A 21,683-nucleotide genomic window follows, 5' to 3' on the forward strand; every position below is an offset into this window, starting at 1 on the left:
CTTCATTACCTGAAAACAGTTCCAGAAGCCTCATGGCATGTATCCCAACCACTACTATGGCCAACCAGAGCACCTCATACACCTCAGTGAGTGACTGAAAGCAATTCCTGCTTTTTGGAGTTTGTCAATAGGAAAATAAAGCAAAACAAGAAAACCCACAAAACCCAAACTGTGCCCCACTGTGTGTTTGCAGAAGAACAATAATATAGACAGCAAAAATCTGTCCTGTCCCTCTCTGACATTTATTGCCCAAAATTGCAGTCATGCTTGCAGGGCAGACCACTGATAATTCTACCCTGTTGGGAAAACTCTGTAAGTCAATTTTTTTCTTCTTAAGTTACATCACATCTTTTACCATAAAAGTATTACAAAACCCAGGCATCTTAGAGAATTGTAACTGCACCTGAAATCTGTGTTTTACCCTGTGGTAGAGATACTCTTTTTTTAAGAGAAAATCATTGTTGGGGTTTTTTTGGGGGGGGGGGTTATTTTGGTTGGTTGCTTTGGGTTTTTTATTTTTTTAGTTTTCAAGAGATTGGACACTTTTTTTTTCTATTCTGTAAGCACTTTAGTCTGATACCAGAACTGAGCAAGTCTTGAGGACTGCCTTGAATCAGAATGACTGAAGAACAAGACTTAGGCTAAATTGTACCAGAGGTAAACATAACTAATGAAAATTTGGAGCATGTGAATGTAGAGTTTTAATTCTAGCTGCATTACTTTTGCAAAATTTTCTATCTTTCAGTGCAGATAAAGACCCAAACTGCCTATGCCAACTGCTGAAAAAAAACAAAAAACCAAATGCATTGTGCGCATTTACAAGACTGGATCCAAGATGTGTTCACAGAGAAGCTTTTTCTTGCTGTTTTTCTTGCAAATGTAGGATTTACTAAAGTGGCTGTAGCTTCAAACCTTTCAGACAAACCTCTTCTGTCAATTTGATGGAACTGTAAGACAACACACACTGCAAAGTTTAAATAGTTACAGCTTTTCTGACATCTTGTTACTGACAGAGCAGTGACACACCAGTTAAATTCTCTTCCTCCTTCACTTTCTCCCCACTCCCCTCCCCCAGCTTATAGAATATGCAAGGAAAAGCTAATTGGCAGAGAGCCATTCTGGCAAGCTGCACGATGTGTTCAGCAGTTTGTTTGATTTATACCATTGGAAGTTGCCAAACTTTTTGTCATTTGGTTTAATATAATGTTGTTCCTTTAACAATTTTTTCTTCCATAAAGGATTTTTATTTTGCTCAGTGGGATTATAATTTGAAGGTATAATTAGCATCTTGTTAATTGTCAATAATTACACATGTCATTCACAGAGCTCTTGCAAAGGACATGAGATTCATTTAGCAGAACTTCCTCGAGCTGGTGTTCAGAGGTCCCTAATGAGCAAAGAATAGAGCAGGAGTGGATCTAATAATATAAATTGAAAATATGAATACATATAAGCAATCTAAATTTAAATTCAAGACAAGACAGTGGCATGAATGAGCCTCTCTGCTATCAAAAGAGATGCACAACAGTGTGAATTAGCAACCTCTGTGCTCCAAAAATTACAGAGACAAAGGAAAATAGTACTTTGATGTTAAGATTAAAATTTAAATTTTCTGGCAATATTTGTGCAAATGTAATGTAACATACAGACTATTGAAGCCAATGCAATGATGAAAATTAATAATTACTTACATTGCAATGGTTTTTGCCACTGCAGTGACATTTTGTGATGTGCAACCACAGCAGAATTTGATTGTTTCTGCTCGTATCATAGTAATTGCAGGGTTCCCATTTAGGAAAGTGTCTCCATTGAGAAAAATCAAGAGTATTTCTGTAGTAAATTTGGCAGCCTTGCATACTTACAACCTGTTTCATATCAAAACAGCATAATGGTGCAGATTCCTATGAAAGAATAACTGGATTTTCTCATTCCTTGGCAGGTAGAACTCTCAGAGGATCAGTGAGCTAGAGGAAATTTTGTCTTCTCCTTCAAGCCCATCAGTCTGGGTCGTGTAGAGGGGGAATTGAAACCTCATTTTGGAGCAAAGGAATCTTGTCATTTACAATACCTGTAAGTTACTCTACCACAGAAACAAAGCATGCAGTATCCTCTGTTAGAGGTTCTTGTTTCTGCTGTGGCTTACCAAAGGGAGATCATCTCACAGCTTGTTCTCCTCCCTCCACTCGTGCTGTGGGGTTGATACTGTCACCAGGTGTCTAACATGCCCTTATTTTCCTTTCTGCCACTGTCATCCCCTCAGACTCAAGAGGGAGAGGACCACTGTGGCAGAGGAGTAGGAGGCAAGCCCAAAGGGGCAAAGTGTCGGTCGGTGTAGTCCTTAGATAAAGCCTTTGTCTGCTTTCAGTTTACCCAGAGCCAATATGAAAGCCTGCGGGATCCAGTCCTGGAGAGCTCCATACGATGAAAGGCAGGGTGAGTTTGCTTGGTCAGCTGAAGACCAGAGCAGTGCAGGGCAGAATCTTTTGCATCTCAGTGTCCCATGCTGAGCTGCACGCTTCTCAAACACAGGCTGCATCCTGAGACGATGTGTCCAGGAGTTGCCATAACCTTCGCCTGAACTCTTAGGTTTTGCCCCTCCTCACGAAGGGGATTCATTCTTCTCTCTCCTCGGGAGAGCTCAGCTGACTCCAGCTGCGTTAGCTCCAGCTAGGATTTTTGTTGGAAAACTACTTGCTCCCCATATTTCCATTTGAATGCAGTTCATTTTCTCCACCCATATGGATGACTCCAGACATTTTCTTATTAGGTCTCCTCTTTGTTGTTACATGACTATGGTGGACTATTTCCCTTAACCATCTGTCTTCTGAGAAGTACTTTGAATATTGTCAGGTGTTCATGCTAGCACGAGCTTCTTCTTGTATTCCTCAGAGCCTTTTCAGTCAGTTCCTTTTCTACTTGACACAGAGCTACAGCAGCTGGTTGCCAAAGCACTCCATCACCTTTGTTAATAATCAGATTTTACTGCCTCAGTAAAAAAAGGACAAGAGTGAGGATTTAAAAGAGATTAGCCTTTAACTGAACTAGAGGGGACTACAAATATCTTTGGTTTATGTGAAAGATCTAAAAGTTTTTTTGTCTTGAGGGTATTAATGTTTCCTTTTAATTAAATTTAATTAGTTAAGTGCACAAACATATTTAATTTCTTTTATCATCTTTCTGATATTTTTCTTAATCCCTGGGATTCTATTATATAGCATGATTGTCAAAAATTATGTTTGCTACAACATAACACTGTTTTACTAAGAACTCTTTGTATTTTCAATGGAATTGTCATTTGTTTTGCTCTTTTTAGATAGTCAGCTCAAAAAATGTGCACAGCTAAAGAAAAAAAGCAAAAAATCAGCATAAAGTATCTGGATGAATAATGTAATAATAATCTATTTGAGTGCGGTGTCACAGATACCCCTGCACTCAGAACAAACAAGTCTCCCCAACCACACTTCAAATTTAAACCATCTTCAATGTGACAAAAGCCAGATAATGAAATAGCTCCATCTTCTCCTTCAGAACTGACTTCAAGAGGCACAAGAAACTGACTTATTTATTTGCATGGTTTCTTATTCATTCTCCTGTTAAATGGAAGATGTTGGTTTGAACTGTGCCAGAAGAAAGGGGAAATCCACACCCTCCTGTTCCAGGCAGTGCCCAAGGCAGAGAGTCTTAGCTAAGGAGCTGCCAAACCCATGAGAATTCATTAGGCTCACTCTGCTGATGAAGACAGGGCCCAACAAAGTGCCTGAAGATGCTGCTGTGGGAAGGAAACTCAGTTTCTCCTGGCCAGAGCAGAGCCAAGAACCAAAAACGCTGCTGTCTGCCACCTACTGCAGTCTGGTACAGACAAACCTGCCTGTTCCCACTGCATGTTCAGGAGGATCTAGCAGAAAGCAGGTAGCTCAGGGTGTGAGCCAGGAGGCTTTTGTTCTCAGGGCCAGCTTGGCTGTGGGATGTGAGAGGCTGGCTGGAGTGTTCAGGATCTGGGTTTGCTTAGTTGTGTAAGATGGTGATGTGCTCTTTCCTCACTGCATGCAATAGCATGGAGCCTGTTCCCACTTTCTCACCTTGGCTGCTGTGGGGGACCATGTGTGGAGTGCCTGGTCCTGTTCCTTTAATTGCGTAATTAAAGTTAAGGGAAAGGAATAAAGGAAAATACTCTCACAATCCCTCTCCTAACACACATATGGATTGCCAGAGCAGCCTTTCTTTAGCTTAGTTTCCAGTACCTGCTCCAGTTAGTTCAGATTCTTGTGGTTCAATTTCTTTTTTTCCCTGCTGAGAGCTTAAACCACTGTACCAGGGAGAGATGTGCGCTCTCATTTGTGCAATACTCTGCTAACCCATGTGCATCTACTCTGGAAAGCCCTGATTGCGACTTATGCCCCATTTTTGGTGAAAGCAAATAAAGTTTAGAGTTAAATATTTCAAGAACTGTTTCAGTGATCTGGATCCTGTTTTCCAGGTGAGGGTCTAATTCCTCTCGCATTTAATCCACCAGAAGAAGCACAGGTGATGCTGGAAACAAACCTTGTCCTGTGCAGGCTGGAAAGCCTAGAAATGCTACAGATGCCCTTTCTGCAAATAAATCTTTGTATGGTGCTGCTGAAGATTCAAGGTCTTAAAAGAGAGGAGGATCCTGTCTTCAGTGCTCTGAAGGTGCATCTAGAGCAGGACTGACTGTTGTGAACCCCAGTCTCACACTCATGCTTAAACTATTCACAACAGCATGTTGACAGAGACAGCGCAGTTGTTTTACAATTCATGTTGAAAGAAAATTAAGGACTAAACACAACAGCAGAGGGTTTTGCTTCCACCGTACAGTGAGATATTTCCTGTTGTATTAACAAGATCTGGGGCCATGAGAGAACAATTTAAGACACAGAATTAGCTTTGTTTCAGGCTCTTACCACTTCAAATCCTACCTTTGGGTATCTCATCTCAAGGATGCAATTACTTTCAGAGCTCTATCTGTCATTATCACTATTATGAGACATGATGTGCTTCATATTCTCACTAAAATTAAAGAGAAAATGGAAGGCAGATAGTATAATGCAGTTCAATATCACTAAGAGATGAAATGGTATATATATGTGTACACAGGGAGAGTTTTAGCTAAATTTGGTTTTTTGTTCATAGTACCCTGTAGGCCAATCAATGAAATTGCATCTTTTACTGGCCCAGCCTAGTGCCAAGTAATTCTCTTCTCTTTTCTGTTATCTTTACCTCATTTCCTAATGATTCCTCAAGTGCTCTGCTCAAATTAAAGTCTAACATTATATTCTTTTGTTAAATCTTTTTGCAAAACACATTTGTATTATAAATAAATGAAATGAAACCACTGAATAACGCAGGCACAATATATACATCTAGAGATCTATTTTTAATATCTTCAAACGCAAGTAAAGAAGAGGAATGCAAATAAGGCCATGGGTAGTCTTGCCTTTTATGTATGTGTGTCTCACATACTGAAAAAAAAGTAGCTCATTGTGCTGAAGTTTTGGGTTTGCCTGTTTTACACCCTAAATTCAATAAAGCATGTTGTGTTAAGAACAGGACTATCAGCAGGTGATATTTAACTAGATCAGTGAGGATTTCTGATTTTCCCTGTTCTCCTTGAAGGATTGATAGACTTAATCCAGGTTATTTTTATATGTTAAAACAGAGTGCTATAAAATATTCAGCAGAAAATGCAACAGAAGAGCAAGCTGATAAACTTGTGTAAGAAACTGTGAGTGGAACAGAAAAGAGTTTTTAATGAAAGAGAAAATATAGCAAGGAAACAAATACCATAGAAATCTAATGAAAAAAAAATTAACAAAGGTATCAGCAGGCACTCTATGATCTATCTAGGAAAATAGAAATATCTTTTAATTGGTTAGTTTGCAGCTGGAGACTTTTGGAAGCAGAATGTAGATAGTCAGGTTGTTTATCTGGAAATCTAATATGTTTTGTGTTCATGTCACATATCCTCCTCAGCCCTGTTTCATTTTCAGCGGTTGTTGCCAATTCACTGAACTTTGTTACACATCCCATTATAATTAACATTTTTCTTAAACCTGGTCTTCCTTGAACACCTGAAAAATCTCATAAAAAAGAAAAAATAAAAATGTTTCTCTCTTAAATGCTTCAAAAGCGAATGTAGGAAAGTTTCCTGATTGAATCTCATGGTTTTTGCTGCAATCTTACGAGCTTTTTCAAAATTATTTTAGAACATGTGGCTTTGGCCATGCTGTCTGTGCAAATGTAGAATATGTATCACCAGTGGGGAATATATAAAAGATTCTGTGAACTTAGATTCTCTGCAGAGAGGCTTAGCTGTATTATAACAGCTTTCTGACTGGAGGACCTTCTATTCCAAGCATACCTGAGTCCTACAGAGAGCCTTGTACACCCCAGAGCTGCAAGAGATATGTGCCATAGAGCCTGCAGTGCACGTGCAAGATCTGGAGTGTCCTCATCTCCTTCTCAATTTCCATCCTGATGAAACAGGAAAGAGTTCCTAGCAATAAAATGTTGTTGGATGTTTTACTCTGCTTTGCTGTCTGAGATTAAGATAAATAATGTTCTAAGATAAAGAAAACTGAAAAATTTTTAATGCCTAGAAGTTGCCTTAGTCTCTAGAAGTTTCTTTCATAATGTCTCTTGTAACTTTCTTTGCCAGCATTTTTAAATCATCTTTTCTCTGTGATGCTTTATGAATGTGTATCCAGTGTACTGTAGCAATATTTGTGTACACATTCCCACGTCTCTAAAGGAAAAATGAAAATAACTGTGGTTAAAGCTGTCATATCAGCTACAGAAAATATGTACTTGGAAAGTGAAAGGGATTTATTCTATAAAGCAGATATATGAAAGTCATTGCCTAGTACATATCGACTGTGACTTCAGTGCAGGGTAATACATAAATAAGTCTTCCTTGGTGGAGACAAGCTGCCAGGGAGAGCTCAAGTCACCAGACAGTAACAAGTTTGCCTCAGGCTGCTAGAGCAGCAAAATTTTCCAGGCTAGTGAGAATACGTTTACCACTGGACAGGGCTAAGACTAACAGTGTTAAAAATATTCTCTTCATCAACTAAAGCAGATCTCAGAAGATCAGAGGTCCCTGTGCAAGGTGGAGTCACATTTCTGCTGCATCATCCTCTAAGCAAACACTCCCCAAGGACAGTACTGACCCCCAATGCCCATTATTTCAATCCAGCTGTAAATAATGATGCTGAAAAATTTATTTCTGAAAACAGCCTTGTCTAAATTGGAAATTTTCTCTTTTTTATTTTTATATCTTAAAACTACCAAAGGATAGATACAGTATAAAGTGCTTTTTTTTGGAAATTCCCAAAAGAAAAGCATGGTCCAAATATTTAAAGAATAGCTGGTCAAACCATAATCTGAAAGTAATTTACTCTTTACTAGTATCAGGTGGACATAAAATTAAATTGTTTGGATTCTGATGCATTCTACCCATAGCACACACTAATTTAACCTTAGCATCAGTAAAGACTGATGGAAAAATGAAGCTGTTAAACATTATTAAAAGTCAGAGAGATAGAGATTGGAATATTAGGGAAGCTACTTATTTTGTATTTTCTTCAGCATATTCTGGGCAGGAACATTTTGTACTTTTTAACACCCTCTCAACACTATTGTCCCAATAGCTAGGAACCCCCAGCCTGAGGTTAAGTTTTGGCAGGTGTCAGCTGGCCAGAGTGTTTAGCGAGACACCCCTAGTGAATTTTCATATGCTCCATTTATTTTGAGAAAGTGAAGGAACAAGTTTAAACAAAAGGCATAGCCAAAGGTAGAATATATTCTTCACTGTGGATAAGGCATCATGTATTGAAAGACATATTCCTAATCCTGACTAATTCCCAAAGGAAATGCCGACACAAATCTCTCAAAAGTAGTGCTGAACTCTATTAAATTCACCTGATGGCAAAGGATCGACACCTCATAAGCCAGCAAAATCTGTGCTCACCACTCCAGCTTCTTACAAGACTTTTTATGCCAGAGTGATTACATATTTTCATTATCTCAGGCTAGTGACTTTTACTCTTGGACTTGATGCACTTGGTAAACGAAAATGTAAGGTCATATAACAGCCAAACACAGGATAAAAGAGTGAATATAAAAATAAAGTAACATTTCCTCATCCCCTCTTTTCCTTCCATCACTCCTGTAGTAGCTGAGCAAATACAATAGAGTTTGAAAAGATAAAAAAGACTACCTGAAGTCACTTAAAGTCATACTTTGATCTTGTCCCCAAACAATGAATGATCCTTTTCCTGGAAACTATATCTATGAACTACAATTTTTTTTTTAACTAATAGCATTAAAATTATTTTTTTGTTTATTCTGCACATAATAAATAGTTCTTATTAGCTGCCTTTGTACATATATAGATATCTTTATATATATATGGCTTTCTGAAATGCATGCAGATTACTGAGCATTTTTGTGCCTCAGAATATATATACAGTAAAAGGAATGAACAGGCAGATGCTGATAAGCCAAAGCAAGACCTGAATTCCTGAAAAACTGGCATGAGCATGTGTAGTAAAACGTGTGCATCATTGCACATAAATGACTCAGATAGGTGTTCATAGGAAAGTGGCTCCTTTGCATGACAATCAGTTGGGCACTTTTATCTAGCTAGCTCACTCTTGAGGGTGAATACACCAAATACAATTAACATGAGTTTTCATATGGTTAAACTGCTACTTAAATCTGCTCAAACTTCTGACAGGCAATGATTCTAAGAGCCAACAGTGGTTTTAGTGGCAACACAGGATTAGGATGGGCATCTAAAGTCCAGCTTCTTCTTAGACACAACATTATGTAGTCTTGTTCATAAACCTGTCAAACTCCATCTTTTTTATCACTGATAATCTCTTGGAAGGCTGTTTCAAAGGTCGTTCAATACTTTGATGGCTAGAATTATCTTCATTTCACAATTAAATTTATTAACAGGAAGCTCATACTGAATTATTTGTGACTCAGTGCACAAAAATTTTATCACTCAGATATTTTATCACCCTTCTGTTGCATCTATTGAGCTGTGAAGCATCCACTTAGCCTGAATTTTCTTAGGAGAATAAAGGTTATTTTTGAGGACTTATTTAGTAAGAAATGTGTAAGTAGGTCCCTGATGTAGTAATCCACCTGCAGAGCAAGTAGGTAGCATTATATTTCTTCATTATGCTTTTTGGGCTGATAGCTCTGAAAAAGAAACAGGAGACATTGAATACTTCATCACACTTCGTAAATACCGATAACACTGAAAACTCTGTGTTATCCATAGAAATTCTTCTCCAGCAGCAGGAAAAGAGCTGGTGTTGCTAATACCTATCAGTGCTAATCTGAGTGGGCAAGATCTGTAGAAGAAATTTATTTGAATGGGTGTGGATGTCCTTGGTACAGATAAATAAATATGGGCTGGTTATTTAAGTTCTCATCACAGCCCCCCATGAGAAATAAGCCCTTTAGGTTATGTCATGTATCTATTTCATAAGTCTACTCAGGAGGAAATGGTTTGCTCCTTAGAAGGACTTATGTTTCCTTACTGACAGTAAAGGTAACCTTGGAAAGAAGTCATCCTATGTTAGCTGCATTGGATAATCTTCTGTCTCTATTACATCAGGATGACTTCAAACAAGGGAATTCCATCCTTTCAACCTGATGTTATCCCATAGATCCTTTATGCTCTCAATATAATAAATAGACAGGCACTTCCAAAGAGCACTAATCGCACAGATCTGCCTCCACCTCTGTGAATGAAAACTGTTCACCCTCAGTTGAAGAAGGAGCCTATATGTGATATACATCTCAGCCTCCTTGGTTTACTTCCTAAAGTGGCAAGGGATAAGTACAGGCCAGAATGTGTAATCATATATCTGTTCATTTTACAGACACAACCAAAGAGCAGAGCTCTGTTTTTCATGAATCTCTAGGTTTAGAAATGTCAATCAGCCTATCAGTGTACTGAAATACTACCATAAAATTATTTACTATGTGGTGTTGCATTCACACACTGTAAGTCAGAAAATATAGCAACTTAAATAATAGTGTTCAAGAGATCCAGCAACTCTTGGAACATATAAAAATACATTAATATAAACCACTTGCCAAATGCTCACAGAGATGAGGACTGCATTGCAGACAACTCCTGAAAAGGAGGTGGGGTGGTGGGAGGGTAAATTCGTAACACGGATTATTCACAATGAATAATTCAGCTAGTCTTTTTACAACACACTTCCACCAGCTGGCTTTTGTGTAAGAACTTCAAAATATTTCAGTATGAATTGATTAAGGCTCTACACTACATTGATCTGGGTGTTACAAAAATTTGCTGTTCTCCAAAAAGCAATGACATTTGAGCAATGCAGTTTTGTACTGCTTCTCTTGACAAGTTCAAGAGAATATGTCTTTGAAAATTAGGAGATTTTTATTGAGCTCAGATGCAGAAATATTTTCATTTTGGTTTTCCTTTACAAGGAAAGTACATGTTGAATCACAGAATTGCTGATATTTCCCTTATAATGTATCACCTCAGATCACTGAAATCTATCAGTTTTGTTTCTAACTGCAGATGTGGACATTTTACAGCTAACGAAAAAAAGTTATGTGTGAGGAAAGTTCAACAAAAGCAGTCTTTTTCCCCCTCTCTTATTGAAACCCCTTGCAAAGAAAAGGAAATCCTTTGTTTTTTTCTCCTTGGCAGTAAAATGCTGTAAGCGAGGGCTATATTGGTGCTAAATATTAGCAGCTGAGTTCCAGAGTAATGTATAAACAGAGTTCAAAGGCAGAAATAAATTTACATACACATTGCTAGCATAGTTTCTTTAACCACTGCAGTATTCTATACATTAATTTGAGTGCTGGAAAGCTCCTCTCTCTGTGGCTTGTATTTTAAAAACAAACTAAAATAGATGAAATAATTTCTGAGGCCGCAAATGGGACTTTGTGGAGACAGCACACATTAAGACTGAGGGCCTGGTAATGGCTTCTTATTTCTTCCCTTATATATACTGCTTATTTATCGTGTACTTGGAGGTCTGGCAATTTTTTTTCACATTTATGAAAGCAGCTGGGGCATTTTGTGGTGCATGTCAGTGGGTACCTCACCATACTCAAAAAGAGAAACATTATCTTACCACTGTGGGAAAATTATGTCTCATCCTCACTCATATGAATAAATCTCTAGCCAGCTTTATCATTATAGTGACAAAGAATGCTATTCATTTATTTGGATAAATATATCTCATTTCCATGAATAAAAATTAAGGATAGAAAGATAGTTGTGATGGACTGAGAAATATCAAACTTTTAATTTAGTGTAGAGCAGCACTTGAAATCTTAGATATAGGTGAAATGTCCAGTTTCAGACATTTCCAAATCCAAACAGTAGAGATGTGTGTGAGACCTTTCCAGTGTCTTTTGCTTCTTCCTGGAAAAAGACTTCTACGTATTGGGTTTTCAACTGCTGATTTCCTTTGAAGCTCTGGTCACTTATGTCACCACCAGAGGAGTAGCCCTCTGAATTTTAAAATTATGGCAACTGCAAAAGGTCACACTGGTAGCTCCAAGAGTGTAGAGTAAAGTGAAAATGAAAGAAATATTTGGAAAATATAGGTAAATATTATATACACAAAATGAAGGTAAAATCTTTGAGCATCAAAGGAGTTCCTTTTAGGCCTGAAAGAGGCTGATACATTGCATTCACATGAGCCTTGTGCCATTCCTGAAAAATTACCAACAAACCAAACATTTGAATAGAATCAATCTGTGTAAATTCTGCCTGAGAACTGGCCTTACTTCTGGTCACATGGATCTAGAAAATACCTGCTCAAATTGCAGCAATTCTTCATCCAATATGGTTGAAATTGTAATTTCCTTTCCATATTTAAGACTTTCAATATTAGAGGCCAAAACCTCACCTTTTGGAACCTTATACAGAGTATACAGATTTTTCTGGTGTCAGAATGATGCCTGGGATGCTAACTTATAGTCCTGGAAAGGAGTGAATGCTCTTTCCAAAAACAAGTGGTAGGGAGGAAGATCACAGCAACCACAAAAAAATATGTGGACAGAAAGGATTTAAGGTAGAGTCCATGAGATTTGCTTACTTTTATCTGTGCCTAAATTTCCTCTTCAGAATATTGATCAAAACAAGTGCCAAAATTCTTGATACCTTTTGCAGAAATTTGTATTTAAAATACAAATATGAATGACTAATATAATGCAAATGAGACTCCTCAGTCAGTGACTCATTGCAAATAAAAAACAAACAGATATCTACCTCTAAAAGTATTACTGTTATTGTTTCCATATAGTTTGAAAAAACACACTTAACGTGACACATGATGAATATTTCTGTACTTTTTAACAGTATTTCTGACACATGGAAACAGAAAACAAGTCATTAATTGCATCATTCATATTTTTTTTGCTCTATGTCTGCTGCCATCCCATTCAAAACCTTGCTGCTCAGATTGTGCACAGATATTGAGGTCTAGGTTCTCTTGCATAAAGCCATTTTAATAAAAAAGCAAGAATACTGCAAGCTGCCAGCAATGGGGAACTCGTCCCTTTTAGAGGAAGGACAGCAAATAATGGTATTTAGTCTGGTGCAGGCACCAGGTCCCTGACATTTAGTAGAACTTCTCCTCTGTCTGCATGTGATTTCCATGTGCTTCTTTTGTAGGCAGTGCTACAGATTGCTTTAGAAAAGGGTTGAGAAAACTGGAAACTTCAGCACGTCCATGCTGCAGAAGACCTTGGAATGGATGAACAGCCCTGGGGGAAAGGTTTAACTTCAACAGAAGGAAGATTGAAACTCCTTTAAGATTCCTATTCCAGATTTAAATACCAGTAAAAAACTCCAGCATACACTTGCACACCAGAGATTAGTCCTTTATAGTGGTGCCAAAACCAATCCTTAAAGTACTTTAAATATAGAGGATTTAGCTCTCTTCTGAATTTCCTCTCTCATGAGGTTAGATCAGCTAAAAATAAAGATTCATCCATATATCATTCAATGTGTCTATGAAAATAACTAATTTGTTCAAGGTTTCTTCTTCCTAAGATATGTCATGCCATAAAAAATTTTCAAGTTTTCAAGGTATTTCTACTCCTTTGGGAGATTAAAAAATACAGGGGCAAGGAGTTGTGGGTGTACACACACACAAACACAGTCTCAGTGAGTCACAGTGGAGGCATTACCCACTTATTAGCATGGTATGTTTTAACGACAGGCCCTCTTTTCATCTATTGTCCCAGAGATTTCCCTCAGACTGAGTGCCAGAATTTCACATCTCTGAGAAGAGGCATTTACCAGATGCTGTTGTTTTTCTCCAGATCCAGATTCTTTTCTGTTTATTACCTTTTCTATAAATGCCTAGTGTCTCCCAATTCGAGACAAACCTTCACACTTCTAAAAGTCTCTACATTATGTTTTAAATTCCCAGTAGCTAGAAGAGGCAGAGACAGAAGATGCATCCCGTTGCAAAAGAAGTTTGACAGCCTTCCCACAGCACTTTCTTCTCCTAAACCTAAAAGCTGCAAGATACCCAACTTAAAGCTAGTTGAGGTCATGTCTTGAACATTCAGGAGTGCAGTAGCACTTCTGAACAGTTGTCTTTACAGGCAGGAGGACTGTACTAGGCCAGTGACCTTCCACAAACTGTCTGAGAAACTGCCAAGATAAAAGAGGGAGCTGTCTGGATATAAAGGTGGAGGAAAGGAGATGCAAAGGTCTACAACATTTGGGAGATGCACAGAACATGTGATGATGGCTGCTCTAGGAATCACCTTTGCTCTGCTCCATGCCTTTTTGGCCAGATTTTCTCATTTAAGTCAAACTGTATAACACAGTCTTTCCTTTGTCATCTTCATCGAGGTCTGTGTCCAGTTGTGGCCCCCTCACTTCAAGAAGGACATGAAAAGGTTCTGGAGCAAGTTCAGTAAAGGGCAGTGACGCTGGTGAAGGGTCTGGAACACACGCCTTATAAGGAGCAGCTGAAGGGTGTTTAGCCTGGGGAAGAGGAGGCTCAGCAGTGACCCTTATCTCTCCCTTCAACTACCCAAAAGGAGACTATAGCCAAGTGGGAGTCAGCCTCTTCTCCCAGACAAGTACAGGACAAGAGGACACAGTCTTAACCTGCACCATAGGAGGTTTATGTTGGACATTAGGAAGAATTTCTTCACAGAAAGGGTGATTAAATATTGGAATGAACTGCTCATGGAGGTGGTGAAGTCACCATCCTTGGAGGTGTTTAAGCGTGGATGTGGCACTTAGTGCCATGGTCAGGTTGACATGGTGATGTTTGGTCATAGGTTGCACTCAATCATCTCAGAGGTCTTTTCCAACCTAATGGATTCTGTGTGACTCCGTAACAAATGGAAAATAATTTTAAAAAACCCCCAAAACAATAACTCACATCTCATATTTAAAATGGAGCATTCAACTCCATTTTTAGAGATCATCTGCTGATAGCTATCCTGTGATGATTCATTACATTTAATAATTCTGAATTCATATAAAGTAAAGTATTTTAAGGCTCTGAGAAAGAGAGAAACTACACATATATTCCTGAGTAGAACATCTGTCAGGCAGGGGAAGTAAGGAATATTCTGATTTTGTTTTGAGGAACTTCCTTCTATAAATAACACTGCTACAAGAGTATAAATCAGAAGCACCATCATTCTGATGAGACCCCAGGAGACTTATGCTCTGCTCACGAGAAATTAATCTCAATTAACTCAGATAACTTCTGGATAGGCTACATGCTCATCATTCACAGAGGTAACCTGACTGCTGAAGGTTGCTGTTTTCTCAGAAATGAGGCTAATTAATGAATGAATTCTGCTAAAATCCTAGTTTCAGTTTGCACACCAGAGGGTCTAATGTTCACTTATTTTCATCACAAACTTCTGTATCAGCCATTTTTTCACCAAATATTTATTTCCCTTTCAATATAATGTTTCACTTTTTAATCAAATGGAATGCTGAAAAAAATTAAAAGGCACTGTATTTTAATTCTTAAGGTTTCTAAAATTTTATTTTCAATAAATTGTTATTTTGGAATCTTTTTTTTTTCTTTCTAAATCTAGGGTATGCTTTTGGTGATTTAGGATATGTTTTTTTAGAGTTATTTCAAATAACAAAATAAAAATATTTCTCTGCCTTTTTTTTTTCATTCCCTGAACTCTTTCACAATGGACTCTGGTTCATAGAAAAGAATGCAATGGTCTTCCCACAGACAGGACTAGGCTTAAGCACTAGACAACAACTTTTTCTCTGCAAGGGAAAGAGGATAGTGGAGACTCAGTTTACAGACAGGTTCTGTCCCACAGTGGAATCTGAAATGGTGGATCAGACTCTCCTGCCTTCCCTTTACTCTCATCAGAAAGGAGAAATTGAAAATAAAGAAAAAAAGTGAAATAAATAAGAGAAGACAGGGAAATGGTACATAAGACATATGTTTCAGAAAGAAATTGTTAAAAGACAAAAGTCATGTTGTTAAATATGAGAATGTATTTGAGTGATCAGTCTTGTGTTTAGCACTCTGAACACAGAACTTTACAAGCATAAAGGCTTTTTTGTTGTAAGAAAAAAGACCCAATATTAGATATCTGGTGGAGAGGCTGGGGGTTGGGAACTTACCATTAACTGGAACAACTGTTCAAAGCAAAGAAATGAAAAAGGGAACAGCAGAGGAATTTCTCTCCAAGTTGCCTACTGAAGCAGTTTCGGGTTTAATTTTCATGTCTGTTTTGCAATCCCTTGATAGTCAAAACTGGCTGACACAACACATGAGATATGCCAGTGCCAGTCTTGGGTATTTTGGGTTCCTGGAAACAGCACAAAGATCTGTGTTGACAAAAACTTTACAGATGTGCCAGATTTTTTATTCAGAGTGAGAAGCAGAGGCCCCTCAAATAGGAATTCAGATGCTGACTGGGCTGGGCCCTGGGTTACCCAGGCAGGGGGCATCTCAGTGTGGGCGTTCAGCATGTCCTGCCTGACCAGAGCTGGGAAAGGGGGGTCACCAGAGCAAGCAGACTTGTTGAGCTCAGTACTGCTTTCACAAGCATTCAACAAACATGAATAAGGCTCCCAGTTTCCCAAATATCACTTGAAACCAGTTCTTTATCATTTAAATGACAAATGAGAGGTTCTTTCACCGTCCAGTTCCTTCTGCTGTGAGCAGGTTTGAGATGTCTGCGATCCATTTTCTCAATGAGAAGCCTCAAGGGGAATTCAGTTTTATTCAATTCTCACTGGGATTCATATCCTGAAGCTTGTTTCTGGAAGTATGGAAAGGATTTTTTGGGTTAATTTTTTTATTGTAAGCTACTTCACAGAGACCTATGACAACATTGCAGGACCTGGAAAAAAGTTCAAGCAGGAAAGAAGTAGTAGAATTTGGATATTGGGATCCAGGAGAAGGGGAAGGGAATCTTTGGAAGAGCTGGGTCTATTTGTTGTGAGAGGGAGAAGAGAGGAGAGGAGAGGAGAGGAGAGGAGAGGAGAGGAGAGGAGAGGAGAGGAGAGGAGAGGAGAGGAGAGGAGAGGAGAGGAGAGGAGAGGAGAGGAGAGGAGAGGAGAGGAGAGGAGAGGAGAGGAGAGGAGAGGAGAGGAGAAATTTTCAACTTCACAAAATCAGTATACATAAATCTAATATCTTCGTTTCTATGTGTTTCAACTTGTCAATATTGGTCAGGTTTTATAACTATGAAAAGAATGTCCAGATGCAACTAAGTAATTTTTCTCTTACAGATTGTAAACTTATGGTCAATTAGAGGTATATATTTGTGGGTCTTGACATGCATAACCCAGGAGATTTTTGTACTTAAATCCTCCATGCCGTATTAGCTCTGTAAAGTAGGAGGAGTATCAGGATGTAGTACAACTGAAGACCTTAAGCCCTTAAATCTAAACAATAAATGCAACTCAGCAGATACAAAATGTGTGGTTTATGTATCAGAATTTGTGTCAAGGCTTGTGCAAAAGAGATGTATTTTAAAATATGAAAAAATATACTCTTGAGGTAATTTGTTTTGATTCTGTAGAACCGTATTTAACAATATGTCCTGTAAACACATTAAATTAACAAAGAAACTGGTCTCTATTATCCAAAAACCAAAATAAATTTTTGCTTTTATTCTTAATTCATTTGAAGGTTGTCTTGCTCAAAATAAAGGAAGTAAATTTAATTTGATATAAAAGAAATAGAAATAAAAGAAAGATGTCTGGGTTAGTAAACAATTTTCTAAAATTTTGTGAGGAAATCCTCTTACTTTGCTGAGGAAATCTGACACACAAACATCACATTTTGCTACATATAACTGCAGTATTTAAATCAAAATTATTTTACTGCCTATGATAAATGCATTTTCTTTCCAGAGCATTTTACCCAGCAATTCAGAGCTTATATAGCTTTCTTCTTCTCTATTGAACAAGATTATCACTAAAAAAGTCAATCTTTTACAAAACATTTTTTAAAAGTGCTTCTTTTTTATAGTGTTTATATAAAGATCAAAATTTTATGTAACAGTGAAGTCTTCAAATAATACAGTTTCTCTGGATACCTACAATAAAATGACATCTTAAATGTTTAATTTTTATTACACCTTATGCATTGACAACAATGACATTCTCAGACATCCCATGAGCAAAAGGGCCACACAAGCCAAAGGAAAATTATTCACAGACCAGACCAAAGTTAGTTGCTATAATTAATATTGCAAGATGTTTTTCACCTTTCTCTGTTTCTGGTGTACTTCTGGGACATTGCACATGGGCACAGCAGTAAAGACACATTTAAGGCAAAAGAGAAGACCTCAAGTCCTCTAATATGTGCAGTGAAGAAAGCATTAGGTGACATCTAAGCAGCAACCCACAGTCCCAAAGGTAGGCTTTGCGTTAAAGCAAATGTCATCACTCTCAGGATAAAGCCCACTTCAAGACCAAGACATTTCTTTCATTCAGATTGAGTGTTTTGAGGAAATATTGCAATCTTCTGAAGTGTATCTCTAAATCCAAGCACCAAGATGCTAGATTAAAGTACTTAAAAAGCTTGTAGAATCAGCTCTGTTACTGCACAGGTGGAGATTGCTTTAGATACTAATATGCAGCTGCAGTGCTGAAGGACATCAGGAAGAAAAGACTCTGAGTCTTAGAACACTCTTACACAGGTCTGACACAGGTAGAAAGCTGCAGTATTAAGCACTTCTGACTGGGGAGCAAATAAACCAGAATCAAACACAGTTGGCTTCAGGTGAAACATTGGAGATTGAGTACCTCAGCTGGTGGCAGACAAATATTAGTTTAGTGTTTATATTATGCATTTTATTTATTATCTATTTTATTTTATTTTTTATTTTCTGCATGGAATGGAGTAAACAGGAGACAGAGCCAGAGAATTTCACCTTGCATTACAGAACCATACACCATGGGTCATGTCCCATGTTGACCACATTTTGGTGTTCTAGGGATGCCACCTCATGCTTTGGTGGAGAGAGGGGAAGAAAGACTTTTTCTTCCTTTTTCTTAGAACATAAATTTCTTTATTTTCTGTGTATGCTGTCTGTGTACTGCTCAAGTGTCCCCATTGAATCTCCATTTATAGTACCGCTTTCACCATCTGGATTTGCATTTGGCACCTCATACTTTCAGAATACATTGCACCAGGAATGTGTGAATTCCTTGCACACCTTTTCAAAGATGCCTCTTTCAAAATAAATGCCCTTTAAAACAGACTTTGAATCAGTCATAAAAATTGTTCTTCTCAGCTATTTCCCCTCCCCTCCTTGGTTGCCTGCCCCAAGGAGTTATATTCATAATGGTTTAAGTTTCATAGTCCTAACAGTAAGAATTTACTTCCTCATTGCTAGATCCTACACCTTTGCAAAGTCCACACAAACTGTGCTGTTCATCATTAAATTACTGTTGAAGCGGAAAATATGTTAAGCTGGACTTGTTTCTTTAGGTGACATAAAAGTGTTAGCTTGAGATCTAGTTCAAAATAAAACCTGGATCCCTGAAGAGATATTTTTTTAAAGACTCATCAGTGAACATAAGTTCTTTTCTAAAATTTTCATGCATTAAGGAAGCTTTTAAGACTCGTGGTTCCTTTACAAAGCTCTAAATTTAAAACAGATCTTGGAAAGTACATCAGGTGGCATAGAAACAGACGTGGCAGAAGAAACAGGTCTCTCCAATTTCTTTATGGTGGGATAGCCAGAAAGAGCAACAGTCTGTTTGGGACTGTAGTTTTGCAACACTGTCTGAATCAGGCTGGCAATCTCTGGAAGAGTAAGAAAGAGAAAGAGAAAGAGAAAGAGAAAGAGAAAGAGAAAGAGAAAGAGAAAGAGAAAGAGAAAGATGAGCAGAATTAAAAGGACATCCGGGTTCCCTGGCACAAAACGGCTATTGAAGTTGTGAAGTGAGAAATGCTAAGTATGATTACAATCTTCTTTAGCCATCTGCTGTGAGTTTTCTTAGCTTTCTTCAGCCCAGAATCTGAAAAAAAGTCCTTCCAGCTATGCCTTGTTTCTTTACAGGTATTCTCCTCCAAAAAACATTGACTGCACTTCTTAAAATTTTGTTCTGCCTCTGCAGTGCCACAGAAAGGTTGCCTAGGCATTGGGATGCATATTAATAAAATGGATTTACTAAAATAGGTCTTTAACTTTGAAGAGGTTAAATCATAGGCAGCTGGATTTCCCAGTGCAGTTTTTTGAAACTCTCTGCATGAAAATGTTGTTTTATCAGTTTTGTTTAGTCATTGTACCTACTGCCACACTGTAAATTGCAATTCCTTTCTATAAAATCAAGTTATGTGGACAGAAAGGACTTAAGGTAGAGTCCATGAGATTTGCTTACTTTTATCTGTGCCTAAATTTCCTCTTCAGAATATTGATCAAAACAAGTGCCAAAATTCTTGATACCTTTTGCAGAAATTTGTATTTAAAATACAAATATGAATGACTAATATAATGCAAATGAGACTCCTCAGTCAGTGACTCATTGCAAATAAAAAACAAATAGATATCTACTCTAAAAGTGTTACTGTTATTGTTTCCATATAGTTTGAAAAAACACACTTAATGTGACACATGATGAATATTTCTGTACTTTTTAACAGTATTTCTGACACATGGAAACAGAAAACAAGTCATTAATTGCATCATTCATATTTTTTCTAATTAACTTAAAATCAACAATTTCAGAAACTGTAGGTGTAATTTTATTTTCCTAGTTCAGGTCTGTATTTATATTTACAAGGATACTGCATCCAGGCCACTAGATTGTTTTTTGTTCATAAAAGACCTCACTAAATACTGCTTGACAAATAAAAACTGATATCATAGAGTACAGATAGTGCAATTCAATGAATAACATATGTTCATAATAAGTTCAGTGATGAAAAGAATGCAAAAGAGCAAGTATTTTCAAAATTGTACAATGCTGGGAAAAATTGAGACATTCCTCTTAATGGAAAATAAAGAGACGTGTCAGTGATAGTTCTGGCCTGCAATTCAAAGGAAAAAAACTTTTTGTATAACATAAATAAAGACTAAGCTACCATAATACAGCAGCCAACTAAATAATTCTAATAATTACTGTGGATAAAGAGAGGTTATTTGATTAGGAGTTTAAAAATAACGAGGCCAAGTACCATCTCCAGCACAGGTCAGTTAGGTGGTCTCAGAAATGTGAAGCCATTTCTTTGTGAATCTGTCCCCTATTCTCTGCTAATACCATCATTTCAAACTAACCAGGGTTCACTGAGTGAACCTCTACCCAGAACTTCATTATTTAGACTCTTCTCATTGTGTGTGCAGAGAAAATGGTAGCTGTTAGAGTATGATTCATCTGAGCAGAGACCGTATCTTTCCAATTGATAAATCACACCTTTGGAATCATTATTTCCTTCTAATGGTTGCAGCTGCCTGCATCAAGACATTTAAAGCTAGGTGAAAAGAGCTACACTCCGTTGGGTCCCATAGCAATAAGTGGTATGGGCCAGAAAGAGTACCACTTGTTGCTGAGAGTCCAACATCCATGCTAAAGGTGCTTCAGGGATTTTAATTCAGATGAGAAATAAAAGTCATTAGAGAAGCACATCTTTTAGTTTCACTTCACCCCAAAGGAATCCATTTCACAGTCTCCAAGGCAGTTCCATGGTGAGAGACAAAGTGCAATAGGTGAGGAAAAAGAAAATATGCTCTTCCAAGGTCCATATGTTCTCTGAACTAAAATATTAGTAGAGATGTGCCCATTGCTCTTACTTTCTAACTATACCCAGAATATAGACTGAAGACTCAGAGCTGTTTCATAACATTGCAATAACAGAAACTAATAATCATTGTGATCCTACAAAAATTCTTTTCCCAGCTTGGGCTCATACTCATGATGAGTTTATTACAAATAAATTTATCTCCTTCCAACATAAAATATTTTGTCTTTATTTTGTTCAACCTGCATAGAATCTTCCATATTGTATATACCTCCACAAACTCATTTGGTTTTATTAATTGGCTTTCTCAAGGGGGATGAGGGAGAGGCATTTGAAGCTCACTCTCCAAATGACTCACACTATCCTGTGACTTTTTGCCCTCTTTGATGCTTTTGGTCAGATTCATCATCTTAAGTTCTCTGCTTGCAG

The 21,683-nt window shown here is 37.6% G+C and overlaps 2 long non-coding RNA genes across 6 annotated transcripts in view; one reads left to right on the plus strand and one right to left on the minus strand.

The window, feature by feature from the left end:
• The window catches only part of LOC116440597, a 43,073-nt gene that overhangs the window by 12,214 nt on the left and 9,176 nt on the right, over positions 1-21,683 (plus strand). The window contains exons 2-4 of one of the 2 annotated variants that reach the window (XR_004238706.1): positions 565-657; positions 1,940-2,070; positions 2,366-3,299. This is a non-coding gene — a long non-coding RNA (uncharacterized LOC116440597). Of the gene's footprint in view, positions 1-564; positions 658-1,939; positions 2,071-2,365; positions 3,300-21,683 lie in introns of those variants that run through there. The other variant, XR_004238705.1, reaches the window with a different exon arrangement.
• The window catches only part of LOC116440596, a 78,647-nt gene continuing 73,586 nt past the window's right edge, over positions 16,623-21,683 (minus strand). For all 4 annotated transcript variants that reach the window (XR_004238703.1, XR_004238704.1, XR_004238699.1 and 1 more), the window contains one exon: positions 16,623-19,319. This is a non-coding gene — a long non-coding RNA (uncharacterized LOC116440596). The remainder of the gene's footprint in view (positions 19,320-21,683) is intronic.

Source organism: Corvus moneduloides, chromosome 3, assembly GCF_009650955.1.
Source record: "Corvus moneduloides isolate bCorMon1 chromosome 3, bCorMon1.pri, whole genome shotgun sequence".
Lineage (NCBI taxonomy): Eukaryota > Metazoa > Chordata > Aves > Passeriformes > Corvidae > Corvus > Corvus moneduloides.